Below are 25,400 nucleotides of genomic sequence, written 5' to 3' on the forward strand. Positions count from 1 at the left end.
CTAAGGAGAAGTGCTGAATGGTCCAAAGCTGACTTGGCAGAAGGTCTCCAGAGGAGTGCCCTAGGGATCTGTGCTTAGTCTGTGCTGGTTAGCCTTTCTCATCAATGACTTAGAAGAGGATCTAGCTGGCATGTTAATTAAATGTTCAGGAAACCCAAAAATGGGAAGGAAAGATAACACACTGATGGACAGAGTTGGGAGCCAAGAAGATCCTGATAGTTTAGAGCTGTGGGCTGCACGTTTAACCTACAACTCATGGCATCTGTGGATAGATTTCAAGGGTTCTGTGAACTTGAATGGAAAAATTATATCTTTCTTTTCACTAATTGAAACTTAGCTCTTTCTTTAATTATGATATTAAATGCTCTTCAGAGCAGGGGTCCATAGGTTTCACCAGACTACTTGCAGAAAGGGTCCATCACACATGCACACACGCATACACACATGCACACACACACACACACACACACACACACACACACGAAGGACCCCTGGGCTAGAACAGTGGGATGGATCTAATCAGATGAAATTCATTTGGAATAAACACCAAGTCCCACAGTGGGTACACAATAATCAACTTCACCATTACAAGGCAGGGGAGACAAGCTTAGATAGAGGCTGTTCTGGAAGATCTAGGGGATTGAATGAACTGGAAGATACCCCACCCCCCATGAATCAGCAGTGAGATAGGCAGCCAAAGAAGCTGATAGGATCTTGGAATTCATTAAGATCCATAGCGCTCTCATAATCAGGAGCTGATGGTCCCTTGGTCCTCTGCCCTGCTCAGACAATTGGAGTTCTGTGTCCACTCATGGAGGCCATAGTTGTCAAAGGACACTGAAAAGCTGGACAATGTCCAGAGGTGTCCACTAAGGTGGAAAGGCTCTGGAGTCCACATTATGTGAGGATGGGTTGAGGGAGCGTAGCTTGGAGAAGAAAAGACTGAGGGAACATAACAGCCATATACTAGTACTGAAGGATTATTCCATGGAGTAGAGTTTGGCCCCAGAGGGAAAGACCAGGAGCAAGGGGGGAAGTGGCAAAGGGGAAAATTTAGGCTGGATGTCAGAACGAACTTTCCAACAAAAATGAAATTGAATGAACTACAAGAGGAACTGACTTCCTCTTCTTTGGAGGCCTTTGAGCAGAGGCTGGATGGACCTCATGTTGGGAATGTTATAGAGGTGATTCCTTTGGTATCTGGATTAGATTAATGGGGGGTTGCCCTCTGCTGCTTCTACATCATGAGGCACACCCCTCACAACCATGCATCTCTTATTTCATGAGATTGGATACAGTATTCCAAAATGGCAATGGTCTTGGCTGCCACATCCAGCCATTTGGCAGATGAGCTGGATCTGCTCTAACGTTCTTCTCAGACTTCCTTGGTATCTTTACTATGCCAATTAATTTACATTGGTTAAATTTCTTCATGAGGTTATTTTAAATCATATTTGTATCTTGTCTTCTGTCCATTTCCAATTTTTTCATCATAAATAACTTGTTTAAATAGGTTAGAATGGAGTTATTTTATGTGTGCTATATCTTCTGCTTATTTTACTCATTCTTTTAACTTAGTACTCATTTTGATCTGAAATCCCTCCCATATCAGTAACTTGTCATTTTCAGTCTGCTAAAATGTAATTAGTTTCATGGCTTGTGATGTTGTTGGGTGCCCAAGTATGTTGCCTACTAGTTCTCTTGTCAAGGAAAGTATTCATGAAATACTGGGAGTAGGGTGGAGGATACAGTTCATCCCCAACCAACCACCCCAGCCAAGGATAGAAAAAAGAAACTACCAGACAGATAGTGGGGGACCATTGACCTGGACTGTTGAAGAATAGTTGAGATGGATCCAGCAGGGATCAGAAATGCACACTTTCTATGGAGACACAGTCACAAAGTCCAGGCAGAAAGGAGCATCAAGGACTGGTACTTCAGGCAGCAGAGAAGAGAGCCAACTATGGACTTGAAGAAAGAACTGGACCTGGAAAGAGAGAGTGGTCTTACAGAGTGGATGAGACCCTTGAACCCAGCTGAGTGACCTGTTGGGCGGAGTGCTCCCGGGGGGCCACTCTGAGGACTCCATGAAGGGAAAAAGAACCCTGGGACCTACTACCAGGGGGGTCAGCTGCCCAGGCCACCTGCATTTCTATCATGTGTACCTCACCCCTCATCGTCATAATAACTAGCCTTTCTATAGCGTTTTAAGCTTGACAAAGTACTTGACAAATCTGATCTCATTTGATCCTCCCAAGAACCCTGGGAGGTACCTGCTGTTATTGTCTTCTTTTTACAGATGGAGAAACTAAGTCAGGCAGAGGCGAGCTGACTTGGTCAGTATCACACAGCTAGGAAGTATCTGAAGCGGAATGGGAACTCTGTCCACCGCACTAGCTAGCTGTCATTGGACTCTAGCTTTGCGTTTATTCTTCCATAGAAGTGATGTGTATCTGGGGGCAGCTGCATCCCAGGTTCACAGGGGCAATCTTTTTTATCTCTTGCTCTTACAATATCATCTTAGTAAATTCCCCTGCTTCAAGCAAACTGTGTCTACTGGCTTTCTGGCAGGAAAAGTGCACTGGGCACTTATAGGCTATGTAGTTTTAGTAGTACAGACCCACAGTTCGCCCTCAAACCCTTCCTCATCCCTGGAGACCCTGTAAGCAGACCTGGGAGTGCCGTTCCAGAGGAGCGCCACAGAAGATGGGACATAGACAAAAATCTTCCAAGAAACCCACCAGTCCTTGGCCATTCCTGTTCCCTGATCCATGTTTCCCAACAGATTTTTCTCCATCCTTTCAGATTCTTTTATTTCCCCCTTTGCACTAAAGACCCTGAGTATCTGCCTTAATACAGGTCTTCTCCAACTCTTCAGAGCATTTCTTTCCCTCTGGTCCTCTGTTTACTGATGAGAGTCCACACACCTCCACTGATTTCATAGTAGTCTCTTTTTGTCAAACACTATAGTATTGAAATATAAGATGACCAAATGTCCCAGGAAATTACATTTTCTGTTGCCTTTGAGTGCTTGATGAAAGCAACTCTCCCCATCAATTACTTTATTTACTTCTCTGAGGAAGAGCTATGAGCCATCCTCTGAGGTAACTGTGACTTTCTTCTTTCTTATGGATCATTTATCCTGAGAAGGTCAAGCTCAACTTATAGAATTCTGTTCTTCTAGTAATGAGCCCACTGGTTGGTCATTGGAATATGTATCAGAAGCCAAGTCAGAGTTTATGGATGCTCTAAAAACACCATGATTCTTAACATCCTTTGACCTCTTCTTGCCTCTCTGCTACCATCACTGCAGAAGTAAGAAACTAAAGAGCACCGAGGGTGTTTTGTCTCCTGAGTGTCCATGAGCAAGGAATTCATTGCCAAGTGACCAGCTTCTCTGCACTTGTAGCTCAGAAACTGTGTTTTGGGAACACATTACAATAATTGGCTCATTGAAAGTCTAGGGGGCAACATGATGGCCCTGCAGATCTACTTGGCTTCCTCCTCTGCTGCGTCAGGAATTTCATTTTAGATGAAAAGTGCTGAGGCTATCCATAGTCCCTCTGAGTCCCTAGTTAGGACCATCCCTAAGCCCTCAACAGAGGTTACATTGAGATCTCTCTAGTTAACCACTGGCCTCCTTGTGGTTAAAGCAAAAATCAGGTTACTGGAAATACTTGGGTCATGAGACAAAGATGTCTGCAGACAGTCAGGAGGGGACACTGGAAAGAGAGCTGACCTTTTCTGGAGACCTCCCTCAGTGTGGATCTCTGCTTCTGGATACCTCTCTTTCCTGCCACAGCCCAGTTTTCCCTCTGCTCCTCAGAAGTGGGTAGAAGTGCCATGCTAGCTGTATTTCAAATTCAAGTGCTCAGAATCCCTCCCCCTGTGTCTGGCATAGTTTCTTCTTTTGACATACATTTATTTAGGGGCAGACCCAGTCTTTTATACAATGGCTTTGATTGGGTCAAGGAGGGCTACAGGCCCTGTTCACATTCAGTTCTGATTGTATGATTTCATCAAAAAGTCTTCTCAGTTGGCACCTGAATGGTTTCAACCCCACCCTTGCATTTTCAATGCTAGAAAAATTTTACCCTCTAGGGACTGGAAGAATTTATATGGAATCACCAAGTCAGGAGAGAGAGCGTGGTATCGTAGATGAAAGGTCATCCTTCTGCCTCCCTATATCTGACCCGTGGGACCCTGGGCCTTATTGCTTCCCAGAAACTGTAGGCTTGGAGTTTGAGAGGCCTGAAAATTTCCAAACCAAAAGCTCCCTACTCTGAGGAGATGACAAGCATCTTCCCCACCACACCCAGGGTTTGAGGGAAGGCTCAAAGCCTCCAACGACCAGAAACCAGATAATACAATGTTTAAAATCCAAGCCCTCTCAGGACCTCCAACAACTTGAATGACTGATGACCAGGCAAGCTTTATGGGACTTGTCTTCTGCCCCTACTGAATGTAGGAAAATTGTCTTTTTCCCCCTAATGAATGTAGGAAAATTCTTGCTAAATGCAAGAATTATGCTATCCAAGAGGTAGATAATTAATTGGAAAGGAAGATGGGTGGGTCATGAAATGAACACGTGGGATAAACAATCAGCAGCTTCCATGACATACCGAAGAGACTCACCATGGAGGACTCGTGGAAAGATGGAGAGAGATAAGAATCACACAGGAGCAGAGGATGTAGATGGATTCCCACTGGCAGTAATGAAGGAGGGTGACACCTTGGTGAGAACCAGCTGTACCTGGGGCGGTCAAAGGCAGATGAGCAAAAGCACCTAGGTGAATCTGGATTGCCTTCCACTCTCAGGAACAGCCAGACAAAAGGTTGTGGCATGCCCACACCTGACACATCCAGCTTCAGGTCAGGGTTAACGCAGTGCTGAGGCCCCTAGGTTGCCCTGGTTCACACGGCTCTGTTCTCTTCATAGGGACATGAGGACATTTGTCTACTGAGTCTTCATGCAGAGAAGCATCTTGTCACTAGACTCTGGGCTGAGATAGTGTTTTCTCTGCTTGCCTTTCCCATCACCTCTGATCTCTGTGGAAAGGCCCTGGGGAGGGGGGGGGGGCAGAGCAGTATGGTGGCCCTTCTACTGGCACCCAGAGCTGCTGCCCACCATTGTTTCATTTGTCTCTGTCCTGAATTTCAAGGAAATCATCCTCTCTCCATTTAATTATCTGTATCATCCCTCAGCCAGTTTCGCCAGGATCCTTAAGGACTTGCTGGCCCCTCCTCCCCCAACGCTTCCTGAAATCTTTTTTAGCCTTTTCCCCTCCATACTGATTCTCACGTTGGACACCAACAGAGATGCCCCAATGAGCCCCCCTCTCTACTGATCCCAATGCTGTCTGCCTAGTCCTTTCCCTTCCATTCTCTTCACCCTTAAATATGCATGCACACACACATACATAGGCACACACATATGCACATAAGCACACATACACAGGTAAACATATGCACACATGCACAGACACATGTACCCACATGCACATAGGCACACATATGCACGTGCACATGCACAGACACACACACATATACACACATATGCATGCACACACACTTCTCTGGGTCTTCTCTGGTCTTCCTTGGTCATCTGTCTCCCGTTCTTACAGGTCATTCATGAGTGTAGACTGACTGTGGACCAGCAGGCACCACAATAATGACAGAAAACCTATCCTGGCCCATAATGGACAGTCAGACAGACAGGCAAAAACACAGCAGGAAAAGAAAAGTCAATATCGGAGCCAGGCAGCAGGGACTGGCAAACCCTGCCCAGTGGAGGGGAGGTTCTGGGGGATGGGGAGGGGACTAGGCTCCCCCTGGGCAGTCGGTGCCCTGCAGCCAGGGTCCCAACCCCAGACCAAGGTTGCCCACCGAACCGGTGGGTTCTCGGTGCCTCCTTCCCCTTGTCCTTTAGGCCTCCTGATGGCTCCCAAGGCCTCAGCTTTGGGAACTGCAAAGTCGCCCTAGGGGCATGGGGAGCCGACGTCCCAAGGGGCTCTTGGCACTGCCTGCCAATTCGAGCCCCTGCCCACTGTTGTAAATGGGAGCTCAGTGCCCCCACCTGGCCATCTGTACTGGGCCAGGCGAAGGGCTCCAGGTCAGGGAGGAGGGGAGAGAGGAGAGGGAGGAGGAGGAGGGAGTGGAGGAGGGAGAAGAGGAAGGGGAGGAGGAGGACGAGGCGGTAGTAGAGGGGTTAGCCCTGGAGTAGGAGGAAATGGGGAGCCGGGAGAGGCGACGCGGCCGGGGATTTGGAGAGCCCTGGGCACACCGTTCCAGCGACCCCGCCGTGGCTCAAGGTCCGCGCACGGGGCTGGCTGCCAGGCAGCGGGCCAGGCCCCCACGGACAGACACTCGGCGGCAGCCCCGCAGCTTCTCCCAGCCAGGCCCGGGCTGGAGAGTCCCCGCCGCGGCCCCGCCCCCTCCCTCCTCCGGCTCCTCGCCCCCTCCCCCACCCCGTCCTCGGCCCCGCCCCGCGCGGCCCCCCCAGCGCCCCGGATTGGCCGGCCCCGCCCCCTCCCTCCCTCCCTCGCTCAGTCTTCGCCTCGGCAGTCGGAGCGGCCAGACAGGCGGGCGGCCGGTCCCCGGAGCGGAGGCACCAGCGGGAGGCATGGTCTCCGCGCCATCCCCGCCGCCGCCGCCGCCTCCAGCCCGCAGCCTCGGCCGGCCCGAGCCCGAGCCCGCCACCCGCAGCCCCCGGACCTCCAGCCCGGGCCCCGGCCGCGGCGGCGGCGGCTAGAGAGAGCCCGCCTCGGGGGAGCCGGGGTGGGGGGGCGCCGGGGACGAGATGGTGCAGCCGCTGTCCGGGCTGCCGCTGCCGCCGCCACCGCCCCGGTGACCCGCGCCCGGACCCTCCCCGCGCCAGCCCCGGGACGGCGGCAGAGCCTGTCCCGGGGCCCCCCGAGGGCGCCCCGAGCCGACCCTTGGGCACCGGAGAGACCCCTGCGCGCCAGCCCGGCCGGGCCCGGAGGAAGGGAAGGAGGAGGAGGAGCCGCCGTCCCCGAGGGAGCCCTCAGGTCAGTGGGGCCGGACCCTGGGCCCCCCCAAACCCCTCCAGGAGGGCGGGGGTGGGGGGGACTGGGCCCGGTGCGCCTGCGCTGCCGCCGCCGCCACCGCCGCGGCTGCTGCTGATGATGGGAAAGGGGAGAAAAACTTCCTGCGTGTGTGCGTGTGTGTGCGCGCGTGTGTGTGCGTGTGTGTGTCTGTGCGCGTGTGCGCGTGCCCGCTCGGGCCGGGAGTCCAGGCTGAGCCCCCAGCAGGCGTGAGTGTGTGTGCGCCCGAGCGCCGGTGTGTGTGTCCGTGTGTCTACGTGTGTGTGCGTGCGTGTGGCTGTGGGACCCTCGCCGGCTCCGGGCAGCTGCTTCTCCCCGGCCCCCTCCCCGCTATAACTTTGGCGGCCTCTGAGAAAGGGAGAAGGAGGGAGAGGGGTGCGGTAGGCAGAGTTCCGTTCTCCCCGCCAGCACCACGTCCACGTCCACACCTGACTGTGGCCCTGGGGCTGTTTGTTTATTTCTTACAGGGGTGTGTGTGTGTGTGTCCGCGCTCCTATGGGATGGGGAGGCGAAGGGAGAGGGACGTGGAGAGGGGGGTTTGGTGGCCGGGGGTGGGGGCGCTCGTGCTGTGTCCTGTGTCCGTGGCGCGGCCCGGTGTGCTGGCCTGAAGTGGGAACGGGGCCTGCCTGCACCACCACCCCCTCCTGATGGGACTGGCGGTGACCCGGCCTGCCCCCTCCCCCTTCCCTCCCTCCCGGCTGTCTGAGGATGAAGTTATTCTAGGTTTAGTCCCCGGCGCCCCCCACCCCGCGCCATGGAAGTCTGGAGGGGTTTTCAGCGGGTTCGGGGCTCCCGGCTTGGCCGTGATGGTTGCTGGGCAGGGCCTGCTCCTCCTTCGGGGCCTCCATCCCTCTCTGAGTGTGGCTGGTGGGGGTGGGGGTGCCCTCCGTGGTGACTGCTGCTGCCGCTGTTGCTGCTGGCCAGACACTATTACTGCCTCCTCTGACCGGCACTGTGGGACTGAGGCAGGTAGCGAGCACCTCATCTATCCATCCGTCCGTCCGTCCGTCCGTCCATCCATCTGTCCATCCAGCCTTCCATCCCACCGTGCATCCCAACATCCATCCTTCCCTGACCCCTGTTGGAAATCCCCCTTTGCAGCAAGGCTTCCGGGCTGCTGCATTTCTGCCTATTCGGAGGAGGCTGCCCGCCTGCCTGCCTGCTTCTGGCCCCTGCTTTCCGTCCGAGCTGCCACTGCGGGAGGGAGCCTGGGCCCATCGCAGGCAGCCAGGCAGGCTGACAGGCAGGCCGGCCGGGCTTCCGGGCTGTGGAGCAGTCCGAGGGGAGGTCTCTCCCTCCTAGCCAGTTTCTGGGGAGCCCCCACAGCCGGAACCTTTTGGACCCAAGCAGCTGATGGCTCACTCCATCTCACTCCATCGCTTGTGTGCCCTCTGGGAGCTCCCCGGAAACCTTCTGGAGTCAACCAACACCCCTCTTGCCTCCTCTGCCGAATGCAGAGGTAGCAGCAGCCCTCAGCTGGGAAAGGAAGGCAAGGGAAGGCAAGAGAAGCCTGAGTGAGCTCTCCTGTCTTCTGGCAGTCAGACACCACTCTCTCCAACCTTCTACCTAACCTACAGCCCCTACACCCACATCGGGTGCTGGTTGAGTTGGAGATGGGGTCTCCCTGTACCCTGATTCTTTTCCCACCTTTTCTCTGCTTCCTTCTCCCTTTTCCCACCTTCTCTCCTCCCACTCCCATCGCCGGCTCCCAGTGGGATGATTTAGAAGACATTTCTCCAGTTCAGGGTGAAGGGTTGAGTTGAGTCTCGAAAGAAAGCTGGAGATTTCTTAGTCCCAGGACAGGAAGCAGCTGTTCCCTTCCATGATATCTCTTCTGGCCTCAAGCTCCTCACCTTGATGGTGAATTGGGAGAGGGGGTACAATTGCAATACTTAGTGACTAGTACCACCCTCCACCTTCTCCACCATCCCCTTTATAATTTAGTAATTTGAGCATTTTAAGGGGCACCTTGAGACATCCTCTTGTACGCCTTGTTGCCAAGACTTTGCGAGGTTAGTCTAGGCCCAGCCTTGGACTAAAGACAGGCAGGCCCATGCTCTACCCGGGGCCTCTTTCTCTGCTAACCAGTAGAGCCTTTTGGGGGTTCCAGGGTCAGGTACTCCAGAGCATGAGCAGAGACATGGAAAGAATGCCAGTCTTAAAAGTATTTAAAAGGGTGCCAGGCCTGTTTGGATATTGGCTGTATGTGGGAGTGTGCAGATGGATGTGGCTGAATGCCGTTGCTCCAGTGCAGAGCTGGGCTCCTACCCCAGCAAGCTATGGGCAGAGTACATCAGAGGTGTCTCTCCTGCAAGTTAGGGGAATGCCAGCGTCCAGATGCAGCATGGAAACAGATTTCAAGGCTGCCACATTAACCCACCTCGAATGCTTTCCTCTCCACCTTTTACCAAGCCTGCTTGTGAGCGCTGAGGACAGACACTTCCCTGACTGCTGCCTCCCAGGGATTCGCTTCTCTGGGGCAGGTCCCCTCTCCCCAGTCACAGACATACCTAGGGAGGGTTTCTTTTGCTGAAGTGAAACACCCTGTGGTTGCTATGGTAACAAAGAGGAGCTTAAGGGTGACTGGTTTTCATCTGCATGCAATGGGGTGGGGGCCTCCTTTTTTGTCACTTTTTAATTACAATTCGGGGGCTGGGGGTGTCATCCTCCCAAGTACTGGCCACGGGAGCTGAGCAGATCTGGAAGGCTTTGGGAGGAGGTTTCCAGGAGCAGTCGGTTGGGGGCCACCCTCTCACTGACTCCCTCGCTAGCTCCCTCCCTCCCTCCACTGCTTGCTGGGGAGAGTGATTTTCCCTGCTAATGGTAGTTTCTCACATCCAGAAAACAAGTGGATGAAAACGTTTTGTTTTTCATGCAGAAACCCATTAAATCAACCTCAAGTGCACCTTCCCTCCCTCCCTCAGTCTTGGATTAAAGAATGCATTTGTGCCGAGCCTCAGGAGCTCCGGAGTTGGAAGGCTTTCTGGGAGCCAGTGCAAAGGGGAGATTGTAGGGAGGCAGGGACACCTGGCCCTTTAAACAGTCCTTCCAGTCTCCCCGCTTCTCAGCACTCAGATTGCCCTGGTGAGGGGGATCACCCGTGTCGATCGCCAGCATTGATGACAACCGTGTGTCTCCCACTTTTCTCCGCTGGGGAGTCTGCCTACCAGTGAATCTCTGCTGGTCTTCAGCAGCAGACGCGATGATCCTGAAAGGCGTTCTTGGCTGTGCTGGGGCAGCTGGGCAGAGGTCTTGCTCCTGGCCCAGGCCGGGTTGCCATGACTGCTGTGCAGTGGGGAGGAGGGAAGGGAACAGGAACGGTCTATCTCATTGCAGTGGGCCAGCCCTCCAGCCTTCTGCTTCAAACTGCCTCACTGAGGCCAGTTCAGCTGGCCAGCGTTTGGAGAGGCCTAGTTCAGTGGATAACTGTTAAGGCCGTCCTCTTCCTCACTTACCTTTCCCACACTAGACATGTGGTGTCCTCAGACCCCAAGGTGACAGAGTAGACAAGCCCCTAACCCCTTGCTGCCTTCATGTGACCTTTGAACCTTGCTTAGTCGTGGGGGGGGCAGGGTGCTCCTACTCAGCACAGGTGGATTCAGTTTTGTGTCTCCAATCTGCCAGTGCCTGTCATCAAGTTGCTAATTAGGGGCCGATAAAGATGTTGTTATGGGTGGGGGGGGACGATTAATGTGGAAGATTGACAGTCGAGATGGAGAAATGAAACTGTCCCCGAAGCTGTGCCTCTGTAGCTGGTACCTGAGTCAGCCAAAAAGCACTTACTAAGTGCCTCTAGTGTCAGGCACTGAAGTAAGCATGCTGGAAAGCAGAGAACTGGCTGGCAGACATGGCGTATGAGGACAGGTCAGGGCTAGGGAGCCATGGAAGACTGGCTGAACAGGGCTTCTGGGATGTGTTGGCCAGGGCCAGGTCTTTGCCGGGAAGGGCACAGTCAGTCTTGGCTAATTGGCTGCAGGACAGGGAAACCAAGATTTGTAAAGACACTGTTGACCTTGGGTAGCTGCTGGGCTGACTGAAGTGCCTGCAGGAAAGGGGCCTGGAGAACAGGGTGTGTTGAGGGCATTTAGGGGAGGGAAGGGAGACTCGCAAAGAAAGTCCATGTGAGTAGAGATCCATGAGGGGAAATAGCTCTCCTAGAAGTGAGACTGATCTTGCTGGAGGAATGCAGACTTGGTACCGCTGGACTGCATCCCCAAAACTGAGGCCCCGAAGCCTCCAAAAGAACCGAGTGGAGACACACAACCTGGTTTCTTCAAGCAGGACCCTGGCTTGGAGATGGAAGGAGCCTAGGAGGCATTCAGGCCAAAGTACACTAAACAAGAGTGTCATCGGCCATCTCTGCTTTCTGTCACTTATCTCCGGGGACGAAGAGATCGCTACCTCCCGTAGCGCCACAGCTACTCATGAAATGAGCTTGATGGAATCTGCCAGGTGCTGGCATTTCTTTAATTTCTGGAAAACAGAAATCAGTCCGTGGTATCTCTTGGGGTCTTAGTGCTCTGCTAAAATGATGGGGCTGAACTGGATCATGTCAGGGGTCCTTGAATTCTCTGCCATGAGGAGAGAAGCATTGCTGTCTTCCTTTATCACTGAATCCACACAAGAGAGGACATTTCAGAGAATCGAAGGCCTGAGCTCATGGAATAGGAAGGAGCAGCTAGAGGTGGGGAAGGGGAAGCGTGGGTACTCATTTTTTTTTCAGTTGTAGCAGTAGATTTCCCTGTAGAATTAGAAGGTGGTTGGGCTCTGGTTGGCAGCAAGGAGTGCCCCCCTCCCAAGCCTCGTGGGTGAGCTGCATTGTCTAAGAGTTTTTTAAAAAAAAAGAAAGGAAGCAAGTGCGTACCTTGAGAGGGGGGGGAGGTATTGGGGGTTCCTCTGACTAACCCATTTTGAAATTCCAGCTGCACAAGTCTCTGAATTCCCAGATCTTTGACTCTCCCAGGAAGTGTTTTGCCAATTCGAACAGCAACATATTGTGTGAAAATATTCCATTTGTGGTGCTTGCCAAAAGCACAATCGGATGAAAAATGCGTCAGGCATGTGTGTGCGTGTGCGTGCCTGTGTGTGCATGTGTGTGCGTGCAGGCATCATTGCAATCCTGAGCCCTTCAAGTACTTGGCCATTTCCCTAAGTCTCTCATCTCACTGGGGGCACATCCGAATGGATGCAGGGTGTGCCTGATCAGTGGGAGGAGCTCTGCTCCTGGACCTGGACACGACAGCTTCACCTCTGCAAGAGAAGCTGCCCCAGTGTGGCTGCTTAGAGGAAGGCTCCTGGTTTGGTCTCCAGCATGTATCATCTGATCATTGAGACCCATGGAGGAAGCAACTTGTCCAACACCCCCAGTGAGGAAGCATCAGAGATCAATCAAAAGGACCTTGAAGAGAGCAAGGAACAACAATTCTGAATCCTGTAATTCCCAAGAAAAGGATGGGCAGTACCTACCCTTCAGCCTTGTTTCTACCTCAGCCCCCAGGATCACACAATGCCTGAGGTAGCACCAAGCCACTGAGATCCTGACCAGAAACAAGAGCCACACACCATCTGGCTTGACTCCGAGCTGGCAAGACGTCCATAGACCTCATGCAGAGGAGCCAGAGGTCCAGAGGACCTGGAGAGGGAAAGGACTGTGCCCAAGGCTGTCCTGGGAGTTAGTGGTAGAGATGGCATTGGAACCTGGCTCCAGGGGGCTGACATTTCAATAATGTGATGCCTGGCATCACAGGCCTCCCACACTTGGGGGAGTTTCTGGTACATACATGAACCCAGATATACCACAAAGGGATTTTTGGTGGCCTCCCCCATTCTGGGGTTGCCCTCAGGCCTTGGGTGTTTGTTATCCGGGTTCTCTCCCCCTGACCTTACCCTGTTTTAACCTCAGGTCTTGCCCCTCACAGCTGGGGAGTGGAAGAGGGGAAGGCTTATGTGGCCTGCCTTCTTTTAAGTCCTGTGCCCTGGGGCTGCTATGGTGGATGAAGCATCACTGTGAGAGAGAGAGAGAGAGAGAGAGAGAGAGAGAGAGAGAGAGAGAGAGAGAGAGAGAGAGAGAGAGAGAGAGAGAGAGAGAGAGAGAAAGAAAGAAAGAGAGAAGGAGGCGGGGGATGAGGGAGCTCACGTGAGTGCACAGTGCTGCCCTCTGGTGGCCCCAGGTACATGGCCTCAGCTGGAGCCCTGAAATACTGAAGTCGGTCTGCTCAAGGTCCTGCCTTCCTGCCTTGGGAGGTGTGATACTTCCAGTGTAGACCCAATTAGGGGGGCAGGATTCCAAGCCCCCACTACTGATCAGTTGTAGAAGGAAAAGTTCAGAGGGCTTGGGAAGTACTTTTGTCCCTGAGGCTGTGTCAGAAGCAGACACCCCCCCCCCATTGTCCCTGTCCCCACTGAGGTGGTGGTTCTGACAAGCTCCTAGCATCCCACTTAGAGCTACATTCAAAGGAAGAAGAGGCCAGTCTCTCACTGACAATGAGATAAATGGGATTCTGGAAGCTTCATCCAGGTACGGAGGGGGCTCCTCAGGCCCAAAGAGGCCCAATGCTCCCATGCTCAGGCTGCCCCAACCTACCAGAATGTGATCGAGATGGCAAAAAGGACCACGGGACTGCTAGGATGCTTTGAGCTTCACGTGCTCTGCCCCTGAGGGCTTGGAGCCCTTCTTTAAAGTAGGAAAGTGGGGTAATGAGCTCCCCATCAGTGGAGGCATAAGTAGCAGGGAGTCTTCTTTGGATAATGGGTTGGCCTGGGTGGTCTCTGAGGTATCTTCTAGCACTGAGATTCTAGGCCACAGCTCCTACCTCCCACTATTAAAGGAAAGGAAGAAGTGAGGGGGTGCTAGTTCCCTGAGGTGTACCCCATGCATTTCCTGGGCCTGTCCACTTGCATCCTGCTTCCTCACCCCCTGAATCAGCACATCCTGGACTAGAGAGTCCGGAGGTCACAGGATCTCAAAGCAAGGGGGTCCCAGGGGCCTGGATGTCATCTACCCTGAACTTGAACCAAGATCTTATCTGTAGCCCTCCTAACAACTGATCGGCTGGCAGCCTGGCAGCCTGGCATGAGCCTGCAGGCAGAGTTTTCATGTCTCCAAGGACAGATCCAGGAGAGGTAGTTTGGGGGAGGGTCTGTGCCTCAGCTCCTGGGTTAGCAGCTGGGCCCAAGCCCTGGCTTCAGCCACCTACAGGCTTCTGCCCTCCCCTCCGGTCCGAATCAAACAACAGCTACCTTTGAATTAGTTCCAAGTCTCTGGCCATGGGCTGTTGACCAGGAAGGCAGAAAACAGAATATTTGCCAAGAACTCTGTTCTGTCGGTTGCATTTCTGCTTGCCATGGTAAAGCCTGGTACCTAGCTCCCAGTATCTAATTTCTAGAAACATTTGGGGTGTCCCATCCTCAAAGCTTCTCCATGCCACATTGTCAGAGGTAGGATCCTGGCAGAGCCCAGAGGTAGAAGGAGGCTGAGGCCAGTGTCTGCCCCTTACAAGATGTGGGAGGAAAGGAGCAAGAACCAACTCGGAATGAGCACTTATTAAGCGCCTCTTACAATCCAGGGGCTGTGCCAGGTGCCAAGGAGACAGAGAGAAAGCACCAAGTCCTTGAGCTTGTACTCCAAGAGGGAATAACATTTATACATATTAACACTTAAAACTAAGCCTTTGAGCACCCCCTCTGTTAAGTGCATCCAACATAAAAACAAGATGCTTGTTAGAGAGGAGGAGGAGTCACAGGAAGCTGGCCACAGCCTGAGACACTGGGGAGCCAGCGAGCATTCCAGCCATTGACAGATTTGGAACTTCCGTACTGGCTTGAGGGAGGGCAGGAGGAAAGCCTTATACCTAGACTTCAAATCCTATTTTGAAAAGAATAAGATGGGGAAAGGTAGAGCTGGAAAACAAGGCATCTGAAGAAAAGCTGGGGGTTTGAGCTGTGTAGGCGTCAGCTATGTCCAGAATAGCCCAGATAGGCAAAGAGATCTCCGAGCATTAAGGGGGCCCATGCATGTACAGTGCTCCAGGAACAGGGAGGTGGTGATTGATCATTCCTCTCTGCTGCATCTGCCATCATCAGACCTCATCTGTTCCCACTTTATCCTTCCTAGAGCTCGTGTGGACTTTGCTGTCTGCATGTTGTTTCCCCCAACTGAGGCCCTTGAGAACAGGGCCTGGCTTTTGCCTTTCTTTGTATCCCTGGCACTTAGCACAGTGCCTGCACACAGTTCTGTTCAGCCATTCTAGTTGTGTCTGACACTTACTGACTCAATTTTGGGTTTTCTTGGCAAAGATACTGGAGCCGTTTGCTATATCTTTCTGCAGTTCATTTTACAGATGAGGAACTGAGGCCAACAAGGTTTAAGTGACTTGCCTAGGGTCACACAACAAGTGTCTAAGGCTAGATTTCAGCTTGGGGAGATGAGTCTTCCTGACTCCAGGCCTGTCACTCCATCCTGTGAACCACTCAGCTGCCCTGTCTGGTACAGGGCAGGTACTTTATAAATGTTTACTGACTGACTGACTGAAGTTCTGAACACCAGGTTTAAGCAGGACATTGACAAACTAGAAAGCATCCAGGGAGGTCAAGCACTGAGACAAGGGGTTTAAGTTCATGATTTATGTCACGAGAAGAAGACCTGAGGGACAGGAGGGGCTGCTAAGGGTTTACTCAGAATGGGGAGTCAGGAATGATTGGGGGGCAGTTGCCTTGAGACCTTCTTAACTGTGAGAGCCATCCGTGGGAGGCAGTGGGCTTCCTTTCTTGGGGACCCTCTAGCAGAGGCTGCACAACCACTTTTCAGGGATGTTCGAGTTAAGGATCAGGCTCCATGGCCCAGATGTTCCTTTCAGCTCAGTGGTGCTGGAAGCGTCAGATGTTGCTTATGACAAGTTGGGGTGTTAGTAACTATTTAACAGCTGACTCCCTGGGGGGGAGAAGAAGCAAGCCTTCCACTTCTAAGTTTAATCTTTATTATGAACATTTTCTCCTTCACTTTCTTAAGTCGTAACAATCAAGTCAGGCTGATCTGAGGTATAAATGTTCCCACTCCAAATTTTACCATCCACTTGCTAGCTGGTTCAAGCTGGCTCCAGCACCCCCAAGGTTAGATAAAGTAGAATTGACCCACTCCAAAACTCTGAGAGTATTTCCTGCACACGTCACATCTGCCACCGGCAGGATACAAAAAGGATGGCCGGCCAGCCCAGAAGACATGATCTCTGCCCTCCAGGGCAATGCAGGAGACAAGGCTCCACATAAAACATTTAGGACAGTGCCAGACACTAGACACAACTTGACCTTGCAGCTTGGCATACACTGTCATCAGTGTACATGAGGCCAGCCATCCGGCTGGGGTAGGATTGACACTGCCCACTGGAGCTGGTAATGGAAGGAAGGCTTCCTGTGGAGAGGCGATTGAAGGAAGGGCACTTCTGGGGGGGGGGGTGTATTTTTTCCATTTTCTTTTTTATTCATTCAACATGTATTAAGTACCTACTTAATGGGCAGAAACTTGTGCTGGGGGTGCCAGTTCTGAATTCAGATAGAAACAAGCTATGGCTCTGGGCTTGAGGGAGTTCCCAGGTACCAGGAAGGGGAAAGAAGATGACATGGCTCTAATGCCTGATAAGCATGTCAGAGAAATGCTGCAAAGGCTGCTGGGAAGCCCATGACCACCCAGAGGAAACTCAGTATCTCACACCCTGCTATCCCAGGCTTTTGGCCCATCCTGTCAGATTCAAACTTGGCACACAACCTCAGTTACTGTATTCTTTACATATTATTTTTCAATAGATGAGTTGGAAAATAGCAAGTTTCTGTGCTTGTTTTTGGTGGAAAACATTGGAAATAGTGTGATTGGCTTGTCACTTGTCGGTGGGCAAGGCCACAGAACCCTCCTGGCAACTTGCAGCCCCCCCAGGCCTAGGATGCCGAGAAAAGGCTTCTGAGAAGGGGAGCTAAAGGTTGGAACACAGGAGGGGCTTTATCTAGGCAGATGAAGGCAGTTGGAGATTCTGGAGCCCTGGGATAATTGTCTCATGCTTTCCCTCCTGCACTGAGGTAGAGCCAGGATGCTGAGGGTCCCAGAGGACTCTGGGTTGAGGATACTCATTCCCCTGCCTGTAATTGTTGGGAACAAGAGAAACTTTGTATCTTTTCTATAATTATCTACCTAGAGTCAAGGTTTCAGGTGATACATTGTATCTAGAGGATAGCTCTAGAAGGAGGCAGGGAGGCTGGGGGAAGTTCTGACTGCTGAGTTATCAGGCATGGAATGAATGCTCACCGTTCAACCAATCAATCAACATTTATTAAGCACCTTTTGTGTGCCTAATGCCAGGCCCTGTGCTAAGTACTAGGACTACAAAAAGAGGCAAAAGCCAGTCCCTGCCCTTAAGGAGCCCGAAGTCTAATGGGGGATGCAACACACAAACAAGCAAACTGTATATGAATAAATGGGATGGACCACCAGGGGGTGCTATTGTGCACAGAGCACCCCGTCTGGAGGCAAGAAGACTCCTCTTGAGTTCAAATCTGGCCACCGACACTGACTAGCTGTGGGACCCTGGGCAAGTCACTTCCACTCTGGCTGCCTGTTTTCTCATCTGTAAAATGAGCTGGAAAAGGAAATGGTAAACCATTGCAGGATCAAGAAAGCCCCAAATGGGGTCACAGAGAGTCAGATATGACTAAGAAATGACTGGACTGAATGACCACAACAAAGTAATGGAGGGAAGACACCGGAATTAAGACGGGTTGGGGAAGGCATCCTGTAGGATGTGGAATTTTAGTTGGGACTCTGAGAAGAATTTATTGAGTGCTTCCTTCATACGTGGCTAGGCTAGGAGTTAGAAATAGGAATGTTTCATACACTTAGAAAAACAAAAACATTATTTGCTCTCCAGGAGCTTATATTCTAATAAGGGAGATCACACACTGAGGTGGGGCACTTTTGTGAGGAAAGTTACCCAAGTGGTGAGTGGGTTCACTCAGGATAGTAAATTGGCACAGCCCATCCAAGGACAATGGCAAAGATTGTGTTTCCTAATTCAAGAAGTAGAGGATGGAAGAAAGGGGACTACTCTGTCAGTAGCAAGGCAGTTGTGGAGCTAGAGCTTTCCTGAGATAGTGATCTGAGAGGAGAAATTTGTGGATGACATTCTAACCCATGGTCTGAATTTCTCTAGGGCAACAGGGCAGTTACAGGAGATTACCTGAAAGGAGACATCCAGAGAAGGGGTTTTAGGGAAGGAGTCCTTCCATTGAAATGCATTCGAATGTGATACAAGGATGTCTTAACAAACTTAAACACACACACACACACACACACACGTTAGTGGCTCTTGAGCAAAGGAGGTGAATTGTGCTTTTGTGCTTAAGAGCATCCCAGGCCACCCTTGCAGAAGTCAGCACTGAATTCCCAAGGTGTGGTTGCAGTGGTGATGAGGGCAGCAGCAGCAAACATCAGTACTCTATTTTAAGATTTTACAAAGTCTGTGTGTCTGTGTCTGTATCTGTGTCTGTGTCTGTGTGTGTGTCTGTACGTATACAGACACTCTATCATCCCATCGCCTCACAGTCACCATCTGCGGCAGATACTGATATTTTCTTCATTCCATGAATGTGAAAGCAGACTCAGAAGGGCAGAGGAACTTCCCTAGGGGCAGGTTTCGGCTCCAGGTCTCTAGGTCTCTTCCTGACTCTTTCCAGGGGGACAGGAGGTCTCTCTTTAGCGAGCCCCTGAGGCAAGGACATGGTACCTTCTGCCTGTCCTAGCTGCCCTATCCCTGAAGTCAGGCAGAATCTCCCCCAGGTCATACTTAGCACTGATCCTCATCTAATCAAAGGCCTTTCCTGGCTCCTGGCATATCACAGGGCTAAGGAGGTCCAACCTCCTTAGCTTGGCATTCAAGGCCTCATCCTAAATGCTTCTAAATGCAGTTTAACTGGGGGATTATTCCTCAGACTGTGGTCACTCTCTCGCCATTCTGGAACCAGCCAGCCAGCCATTCCCTTTACCAGCTCCATTTCCAGCTCTATAAGTGTGGCCCACTTTCCCTGACCCAAGTCATCACCTCCTTGGTTATGAGAGAAGGCTTTAGGCAAGCTCCCAGGCACTTCCCTCCTCAAAATTCCTTTAGCCAAGAGTCTTCAGGGCTCATTCGACAGTTTATATCACAGTGACTGCCTTTTTCTTATCCTGTTCTTTTTCTGGAGTATTTGGCTTGAGTTGTTCAATCACCGTCTGCCATATTGGGAACTCTGGACCTCTCTCGATGACACTAGCCCAGAGCATTAGTCCTCCTCCCAGTCACATCCTGCTGTTAGTAGGCACTAAACCTCAGGTAGCCCCTCCCCTCCCCAATCCACGAAGATCTTTTCCTGTTCACTGTCTCTAACGGCCTCCCCCATCCCATATATGGTTGGGTCATTGATTGTTTGAACCCAAGTTCAGTACTTTGTATTAACGCCAATGTCCTGGGGTTCTCACAGGTCATCATCCTTCCATCTTGGAATGTGAATTGCCTCTTCCTCCCAGACTTTCAGATACCATGCTTTCCTTTAAGACTCTGGTGCCACCTGCTGCAGAAGGCCCAGAATGGAGTACCTGGGGGAGGGTAGGCTGGAAATCAAGGCAACAGCCCACACTTTGGAATTTTTCTCCCTCCTCAATGGTCTCCATTGTACCTAGCTGGCCTCCCCCCAGAAGAGATAGGCTTTTGGTGGGCAGAACTGCTTTGTTTGCATCTCAGGATGCCCAGAACCTTGCCTGGTGTGTACCAGATGCATCTTTGTGTGCAGAGGTGCTGTACAAGCCCTGCAGGCAGCAACTGCTGGATGGGAGCTAATGGGCCCAGGTCTGGGAAATGTCTGACAGCAGATGTCCCAAAGATGTCTGTGAAGGAGGCATCAGAGTTAGAGATGGTACTGAGAGGTCATGGGCTTGTGACTGATAGGTAGGGCTCGGAACTAGGATCTCCTTCACCTGGGGGGGTGAGCCCACAAGTATACTCTGCCTGCCTCTCTCCCCCTGTTGCTCGAGGCCTCCAAACCTCCATTGATTCCAGAAGGGAGGGGTCCGTCCAGGGTGTTTTGCCAGACTAGATTCCCACAGGTGGAATTTGTATGTGTGGCCTTCACTCACACCCTGCCCCTCAGCCCTTTTTTCCTCCTTTCTTTCCAAATTCTGCCTATCGTTCAGGACCACCTCCCTACTCTGTGTTCTGGCCCAGCACGTGCCCTCCTCCCTGCTGTAGGGGGCCTTGTGCTCCTTTGACACTTAGTCAGACCTGCTTCAGTCTGCCCTGTGGGAAAGAGACTCGCCTCACCACCTCCTGCCCTGCACCCCTCAATTCTTGATCCTCCACTGGACCCAGAGGTGATGGTAAATCAATCTTTAAATCTTAATATCAGTGCTGGCAGAACCTTAGAGTTCAGCTGCTCCAACCATCTCTTTTTGCAGAGCAGAAAACTGAGGCCCAGAGAGGGGCAGTGAATTGGCATTAGCACCCCAGTCTACTGCCCTGAAGCCTTTCCATGCTGTCTTGAGCTAAATGTGGGCAAAATTCTGGGGGCTGATGGTCTGATGGAGGGAGTAATGCCTCCCTTGACTCATGCCATGTCGACCTATAGAGGTGGGAGCCCTTTTGCTAGGTTGAGAGCCAATTATGTGGGACGCTGATCTTGTCTACACCACCTTAGCGGCTGGGGTTCTAACCTGAAGTCACTTGGGAATATTTCAGTGACTTTAAAAGCCAGGCAGACCCTGGGTGCCTGAGCTCAGCTGGCAAGAGTCATCTCCCCTGCTTCTCCTTGGGCTTCTCAGAATGCACGTCCCTGGCTGCTTCCAGCAGCCTCCCCAACAGCCCAGCTATCCAACCCATTGTGACCCAGCCGGCTTCTGACTTTTCACCTCCCAGCAACGCTCAGACTTTCTTCTGCCCTTGAAAGCCAGAGTAAAGAAAAGCCACATTCTGGGAAGGAAGGAGCTCTGAACCCCACGTCCTTTGGCACTGGCAGGGTTGTGGATGGGTCACCTATGACTGTGATTCTGAAGGGAATAAAGCCGGAAAGCTGGCCAGCAAGGTCTGTTTGGTGCTGTCTTAAGACTGGGACCCAGTGGGCTGGGTTATGTCCTGTTGAATATACAAACGGCTGGGGCCCTCTTCTTGGCCTACTCAGAGTCTGGAAAGGATTTGGAATAATCCCTTAGGAAAAACTTTCCATCAGCCCTGAAGAAAACCAGCCAGTAGCATCTGATGGAGGGCCAAGCCATGCCTCCCCTTCCCTCCCCATGCTTTCCCCCAGGTGCCTGGGATCTGGGGCCTGAGAGGGGAACAGGAAGCCCCGAAGGCTTGGGACTAATTCAGAGGGCAGCCTGAGCCCAGCTTCCCAGTGAGGGTGGTGCAGCTGCTGCTGCTGCTGCTGCTGTTGCTGCTGCTGCTGCCGCCACTGCCACTGCTGCTGCCACTGCCACTGCTGCTGCTGCTGGCAGCATCCTCACTTCCTTAGTCCCTCCAGTGGCCACTGTACCTGAGCGATCTATCTGCCTGAGATACTGGCTCCTGCAGAACTTCACGTTAAAGCATGGATAATAAACAAACACAGACAATCAGAGAGATTTGCCTGCAGAAATCACCTCTTGGGGGCCGGTGATGTGCTGGTGTGCTTCTAGGTGCTCTCCACTGGGAGCTTGCAGAGCCCCTTCCTGCCCCTTCTCTTCTGTTCACCCCTGACTCACTGCTGCCCAGCTCTCTCCACAGCCCTCAAGGGGTTCCACGCTGGCTGCTTCCTGGAAGGCAGGAGTGTGGAAGCAGGATCGGCTCTTACCTGAAGGCTTTGCCATGGGGCCAGCTTGAGAACTGAGCAGGGGCTGCCTTCCAGGCCTGGGCCAGGCTGAGATATGCTTTCCTTACTGTGCCAGGTGGGGAATTGAAGCCTTGTCATCTGTAGTAGCCCTCCCCCATCTGTCACTGCTCTGCCTTAGAGCAGGCAGAGGAGCTCAGGAACAGAGATGGGAGGCACTGTAGGGGAGGCCCCCAAGCCCTTGTGCGAGCACCTGGGCGTGCACACACATGAACAGTTATAAAGGAACCCTGTCTTCCCAGGCCTGATGGTCAGTCCTTCTTTCCTTCCTTCTTCCCTCCTTTCATTCCTTCCTCCTTTCCCTCATTCCTCTGTCCCTCCCTTCCCTCCCTCTCTCCCTTCCTTCCCTCCCTCCCTCCCTCACTCCTTCCCTTCCTTCTCTCCTTCCCTCCTTCCTGGCCTGAATGGCATAGCCAGTGAATCAGTCAGACAATGGGTTTGACCTTTAATAAGGGGTATATTTGAAGACCTGAATATAATTCCAGTGAGTCTATTACAACCAGACACTTCCTGAATCTCTTAGGCCTGAGTGATTGGACTCGCCACATGCCCAAAAGAGAGCCTTTCTTAGTAACTGCTGGAAAAAAAAACAACCCAGTTTTGGTGCTGTAAGGTGCCCTCACCCAGTGCAGAGGGAAGAGAGCCACAGGTCACCCTGGGCCTGGGCTGGGGGCCAACAGTGAAGTTCTGTCGACTCACCCTGTGGGCCTGCTGTGGTCTGCTTTCTGTTTAGTGACTTGCCCGCAGAATGCATCAGAAACCAAAGGAATGCTTTGCAGGAGGCTTCTTCCCCAGTGGTGGTGTGTGGCAACAGCCCCAGCCAGCAGTTTGGTTACACAGGGTTTTTCCGGGTACCAGAGGAGAAGAGCCTCCACCAAGCTCCAGTGTAGGGTAGTCCTGTCCCACATCTCTTGCTGTTATATTGAGAGAACAAAATCTCATCTAGGGTGCCCCGAAATGTCCACTCCACGTAAGTGGCCCCAGATGCTGGCTCACTGCTTCTCGAGGCAAAGGATGGCAACAGGTAGTCCTCCCTCTCTGATGGGGGTGAAGAGCCCCAGGACATGCCCTAGAACTGCCCACAGCTACTGAGACAGGGGCCAGGACCCCTTCATATCCTTCCCAAGTGTCAGGGACAACCAGTGCCCCATATAGGATAGCAGACCAGGGCTCTCCTTCCTTCTTCTCTTCAAGTCTCCAAGACTACCCAGGTATTGGTTTGGCCCCCTTGGGACCTCCAACTGGTCTTTCAACTTTCTGTTCTGGTTCTTGTTACATCCTCTGCAGGTGCTGGGTGGACCATGCTTATCTCTGCTTTGGATGGCATTCCCAAGTGGCCTGAGTGAATGGGAGCTGACCCTACAGGAAGGGGAAGAGAAGGGAGAGTGGGCAGTCTGAGTGCTGTGTGTCCTGGGGCCAACTTCCCTTTCTAATCTGGTCCTCCCTGCTGTCTTATTTCTATTGGTCACAGAATTCTCTGACGGAAGGACCTCAGAGGTTACTAGACTGACCTTGACCTAAGCCACAAATTCCTTATCTAAGAAATGCTTGTGGACAGATGGAGACTGACTGGTAGGTGGTCCTCAATCTTGGTTTGAATATCTCCCAGGATAGGGAGCTCAGTGCCGCTAGAAAAGACCTCTTCTCTTTGAGTTGGAATAGCACCAGGGCTTCTCGGAATCACCCTCTAAAACCCTGTCAGACCCATCCCTGAGGCAGCAGAGATGTGGGGTCACTCTGGCCCTGGCACATGGGAAGATGCTGCTATCCTCGGGAAACCTGGATTTCTTGGACTTTGGTCCCTGGGGCATAGGTCAGAGCCTGCAGAGACAGGTTGGTGCCCAGCAGCCAGGAGCAGACCTGTCTGCTGGATAGGTATGCTGGGATATGGAGCCCCGTGCTCTGGCCGCAGCTGATAGATACTTTTCATTTTCCCTGGATGCATACCTGGGCAATACCATCAGCCTGGCCAGCGAGGTTTCTCTGTCCCTGCTATCAGTCCTGGGAGGACCCATGAGGTCTCTATGGACATACAGTATTATAGGAGCCACTCCCTCCCTGCCCCCACAGCATGCCCGAAGAGAGTCAGGAAGGAGAATAACCTTCCCCCAAAGGCTTTAGTCATGGTGCTCATGGCAGGCACCTCTGCCAGCTGACATCCCATTACCCTCCCAGCCCTGAGAAAGGACAGGACCAGCATGCCCAGGCCGCAGGCCCACAACACAAACAAGTCAGGGGCTCCTTGGGGTTGTCCTGCTCCCCCTTCAATCCTACCCCTTGTATCTGACCAAAGATACCCAGAACCTCAGGGACTCTGCGAAAAGCCCTCAGAGGCCAGTCCCTTTAGGCAGCCTATGTGTCCCCAGGCTGGGATTTCTTCCCCATCATTCCCCAACAAGAAATCAGCAGGTCAGCTTCTTGAGGGCAGGCCTTGGCACTTGTCTATGTCCTTCCCTATCCCCTTCCTCTCCCCTCTTTTCTCCTCTCTCCTCCCCTCCCCTCTCTCTTCACCTCCCTCTTCCCTCCTCCCCTCCTTTCCTCCTCCCTCTTTCTCTCCTCTCTCCTCCCCTCCCCTCCCCTCTCTCTCTCCCTTCCCTTCCCCTCCTCCTCTCTCCTCTCTCTTCCCCTCCCCTCTCTCTTCTCTCCTCTCCTCCCTTCCCTATTCTCCCTCCTCTCCCCTCTCCTCTCTCTCCTCCCCTCCCCTCCTCTGTCCTCCCCTCCCCTCCTTTCCTCCCCCCCTCTTCCTTTCTTGCCCCCTCCCCTTCTTTCCTGTCCTCCTGTCTCTCCAGCGGAGCAGTAAAATTGACGGGAAGAATTACCTGTAAATAGGTTGGATTTTATGCAGATAAAGGCAAATGAGGTGAGAAAAGGGTCAGACCCCTGGAAACCAGGACCCCCTGGCAAGCAGGTCTCTCAACAGAGCAGAGGTATTCTGCAAAGGCTGAGAAGGGCCTTGAGAATTGTCTTTGAAGGGTCCTCATGGAAAGGCCAGTGATGGCCTGGTCTCCATCTTTGCTGAGGACAGCACTCAAAGGTGTGAGGTCAAGAGGGAAACAGCCCAATGCCAAAGATGGCGGGGTCCAGGGAGAATTCCTAGCTGCTCTGCCCTCCCATCCTCAAAAACTGGATCAGAAGCTACCTGCTGCCAAGGTGCCACCCAGCAGGCAGTGGAGGGGCATGTTGGCATGGAGAGGGGAGCTCCTGAAGGCAGGGCCTTCTTATGTCACTACTGCCTGTCTTATAATAAGCTTGTTGACTGACTGACGGACTGATCGAGCTGCCAGAAATGCAGAGACAGCCAACACCTAGTGCTGGACCTTTTGGGGGATGGGAGGGAGGATATGAGGGGGCCATTTGGAGCCAAATTAATACAAAGTAATTTCAAGAGAGAGCAGGGGCCCTTGAGAGGATCAGGCAAAGATGGCCCCTGAGCTGTGCACTCCAGGAAGGTGGAGGCACTAAGAG

General features: G+C 52.4%; 1 protein-coding gene and 1 long non-coding RNA gene across 2 annotated transcripts in view; one reads left to right on the forward strand and one right to left on the reverse strand.

Moving 5' to 3' along the window:
* Positions 1-783: 783 nt before the first annotated feature.
* LOC140528906 (uncharacterized) lies at positions 784-6,390 on the reverse strand. The gene is made up of 3 exons (XR_011975343.1): positions 5,573-6,390; positions 4,636-4,753; positions 784-1,987 (listed from the first exon to the last, which is right to left on the reverse strand). It is a non-coding gene; the product is annotated as an uncharacterized lncRNA (long non-coding RNA).
* Positions 6,391-6,917: 527 nt separating this feature from the next.
* The window catches only part of KLHL29 (kelch like family member 29), a 183,467-nt gene continuing 164,984 nt past the window's right edge, over positions 6,918-25,400 (forward strand). The window contains 1 exon segment of the mRNA XM_072650301.1: positions 6,918-7,028. The gene's annotated coding sequence lies outside the window, so the exon portion shown is untranslated.

The sequence above is a fragment of the Notamacropus eugenii genome, chromosome 1 (assembly GCF_028372415.1).
Source record: "Notamacropus eugenii isolate mMacEug1 chromosome 1, mMacEug1.pri_v2, whole genome shotgun sequence".
Lineage (NCBI taxonomy): Eukaryota > Metazoa > Chordata > Mammalia > Diprotodontia > Macropodidae > Notamacropus > Notamacropus eugenii.